General features: G+C 40.2%; 1 protein-coding gene across 1 annotated transcript in view; it reads left to right on the top strand.

Moving 5' to 3' along the window:
* Window positions 1-1,771: 1,771 nt before the first annotated feature.
* pcdh1a (protocadherin 1a) overlaps window positions 1,772-3,625 on the top strand; it is a 101,379-nt gene continuing 99,525 nt past the window's right edge. The window contains exon 1 of the mRNA XM_014011011.1: window positions 1,772-2,349. The gene's annotated coding sequence lies outside the window, so the exon portion shown is untranslated. The remainder of the gene's footprint in view (window positions 2,350-3,625) is intronic.

The raw sequence follows: 3,625 nt of genomic DNA, 5'->3' as shown, positions 1-3,625 counted from the left end.
CACCATGACTGTGCAACATTGTATTAACTGTCTGAATACTGCCTTAAAGATAACTAATAAGCACTAGAGTGCAAGGCTGTCTGAAGCATGTGAAAACATTTGAATTTTTTTCCAATAAATCACCCAGCTGCTAATCCTTTTGAGTTTCTCATTCCTTAATGAAGTAACAATCATTTTTATTAGATTTTTGTTCTAAAAGGTCAGTTTCTGTTTTATGATTTTCAATGAATTGACCTCAACTTAAGGTGATAACATCATCTCTATTTTTTTCTTCAAAACTTTACTACACACTTTTTATAGTTTTTACATTAAACATGTTTTTTTTTTGTTACCCAGAGTGTCACTCACCTCTTTAGAATTGACCTCAACTTAAGGTGATAACATCATCTCTATTTTTTCTTCAAAACTTTACTACACACTTTTTATAGTTTTTACATTAAATATGTTTTTTTTGTTACCCAGTGTGTCACTCACCTCTTTAGAAATTATTGGGATTTTTTTTTTGTTAATCAACTTAGAGTTCGCATATAAATTCTCATTGACTTCCATTGTATCTGAGCTCTGAGATAAATAGACGCCAAGCTGTACAAATATTTGCCATGGACAAATTGACTATGCCACAAGGACAGACACCAACAATATAAAAAATAAGCACTATTAATGACATCTTAATTTTAATAAATTGTTCCTATAGGACAAACACCTTATATCTCTCCAAGAATGCAACTTTTCAGGACTGTTCATTTTAACACTTTCCATTTAGCCATTGAACACAGCCAGGTGATTTGTTGTCGAGGTTGGTTTATGCAAAAATATGAAAATGATCAAATGGAGCAACAAGGATTTCTATCCAACACTAATAATGTTTGGGTAGTAAATGTAAAAGGAGAAAAATGAGAGAAAAGAGACAGCTGTGGACACAATGTTGGCTGTTAAAAAGACATCGAACACAACAAACATTCACATATGCATATATACATACAACCATGTTTAAAATGTCAATTTTATTCCAATTCAATATAAATTTGCAGCACTATGTTGTCCTCAGTAATGTCATCAAAAAAGAATAGCCCCTTCTGTCATTTAAGTACCCAGACTCATTTAGATTATTACAAATGTCACAATTTAATATTGGACATTATAGAACAAAGTGAATTTCAAATATTTCTTCAGACTTTTTTTAAATTTCTTCATTTAAAAAAGTGCTGAATAAATTAAGGTATGCATGAACACAGCATTGGACACAACGTGGYCATTCAATCCCTCTAATTTCCTCAGCAGATATTGCTCCCCTCCTTTATTATTATGAGCGCCTGAGGGTGGCGCCAAATGAATAAACAGTGGCCAAGCGTGTACCCATTTCAGGCCACTCATACATGTAATGCATATCAACAAGTAAACTGTCAGTGCGTGGCTACTTGTTACATCAAATTTAGTCACGGCTGCAGGGGCGCTGATCATGGTWTAGTTGTAATTGGAAGAAATAAATAATAATAAAAACGATTAGGTCGAGCAGTGATTGCGTGATGCGCTCATTTCATAAGGTGCGCCCCCCACCCCCTTTCTGTCTGAGGTGACCCAGTTTGATGAGATATTCTTAAAATAAAGGAATCACACTTTTTTTTTTTCAGATTAGGCAATAAAGTGATGTTGAGTGTGAASTTGCTGCGGTGGATGGGAGCCCCACCTCCTCCCACGCTCCGATGAGTATGGTGAGAGACGAGAGAGAAAGAGAGGGAGAGAGAGAGGGAAGGGAGGAGGGGAGAGAGCAACTAACCTAGCCACAGTATCTCACCACTTGCTCTCTGGAAAATGCTTCACGTGGGCTCCTTGTGCAGCCGCTCGCTTTTACGCAGCAGAGATGACATTTTCTGCTGCCGCCGTTCAGCCAGTGCGTCTTTAGAGTGCGCTTCATCCTAAGCTGCTCCAATCAAACTGGATCAACTTGGACTGAAAAAAATAAAGGGGGGAAGACATTTTGGCAAGGATCAGTTCTCTTTTTTTATTTTACCCCTTTCTTTTTTGATGATTGGGAATGTGGCCCACCGTGGGGGACATCATCACTACGGAGTGAGAAGCTTCATTTTCCAGCTGTGTTTTTAAGAAATCGGAAAACTGTTATTTAACTTCCCGCTGACAGAAGGAGAGAGGAGGAAAGAGAGAAAAAAYGAGCTGTCTGATCTGCTACATCCACCAGACGACAGCGGGGGGGCACAGGACTCTGAATCTTTGGTGAAGAAAGTTCTCCATGCTCCTGTCAGTGGATGTTTTTGTGACGTGATTCTGCCTCGGGGAGCAGCGGTGGACTGATCAGCTGTGCGCGCTCACACACACGACTCTCTGGCTCAGGTACTAAACAAATACAATCAGAAAGTTGTTGTTTTCTATCTGGATTGTTCTGMTTGGGGGGTATATTTCGTCGTGGTAAGAGTGAAGTTTATTTTTTTTCTTCTATCTGGAGGCTTTTTATCTTTCCATCRACCACAAGTTGCTCAGCAGTGGAGCAGACAGCATGAACGTAGCAGCTGCTAGGTGTTACAGGTTGATAGGATACTGTTGTGGAGAGGCAACAGTCCAGATATGTCAGCCACGGAGCGAATCCGGGCGCCTGATTGATTAGACGATGCATTTCAATTAAGACACATCCGAGGCGCGCGGAGCTCCTGCCTCCTCCGCTGACTGATGGCATGAAGTCATTAAAGGCTGCATATCAGAGCACTTGAGCGACAATTCGAGCTGCCCTCGCGACGATCGGCTGATTGCATTTTATAATACCATCACGGTTCTGTGAAGCAGAAAATATGATCCAATTCTCCTTATATTTTCCCCCACAAACACCACGCTAATGCTATTTTGTGAGTCTTAAATCGGCGCTCTTGCTCAGTTTTCTTCGCAAATGGCCGTGACGTAACCACTTAATAACTATAGTCGCCACTTTTAAAAACATTATTATACGCACTTCTTCGCTAAGGGGGAGACTGGCGCTCGTAATTGGAGGAAGAAATCTTTGATCATCTCTCTCTCTCTCTCTCTCTCTCTCTCTCTCTCTCTCTCTCTCTCTCTCTCTCTCTTTTTCTCTGGGGTGTTGTTCCTTCGCCACTCCGCCGCCGACCACCAGGCACATTTTTAATAGTCTGTTCTACATAGTGATGTGGCTCCAAGTTCCCCACATGCACGGAAAGGCGAGGCTTCAAGGGTCATCACAATAAAGCAGATCAAAAACAGGCTACTTGTACCTCCTCACCATGTCAAAGACAAAACAATATTTAATGGGTTGGCTATTAGCTGCAGGCATAGGAAAAAAAAGTAACTCCACCCGATATGCATAGGGTTTTCCATGGGAAGACATTTGGGAATAGTTTGAAATGCAAAGGACTTGGTCGACTCCATAGGTTTCTGTGGCAGCAAAACAAAACAAGCCCAGATCATCATCTCTCTACCTTCATGCTTGATGATTGCTGTGATGAATGTGTGCTGATGCTGTGTTTAGCACTGTGCCTTATGGTCAAATATATTTAATTTGATCTCATCTGTTAAAACTTTATTGTTCCAGTTTTGTGGTTATTTCTATCACAACTTTGGAACTTAGCTATGTCATACTGCCGAAAACAAAACTATATATATA

Source organism: Austrofundulus limnaeus, unplaced genomic scaffold, assembly GCF_001266775.1.
Source record: "Austrofundulus limnaeus strain Quisiro unplaced genomic scaffold, Austrofundulus_limnaeus-1.0 Scaffold76, whole genome shotgun sequence".
In the NCBI taxonomy this organism is placed as follows: Eukaryota; Metazoa; Chordata; class Actinopteri; order Cyprinodontiformes; family Rivulidae; genus Austrofundulus; species Austrofundulus limnaeus.
The sequence above is the reverse complement of the archived record's forward strand: the minus strand, read 5'-3'. Positions and strand labels throughout refer to the sequence as shown.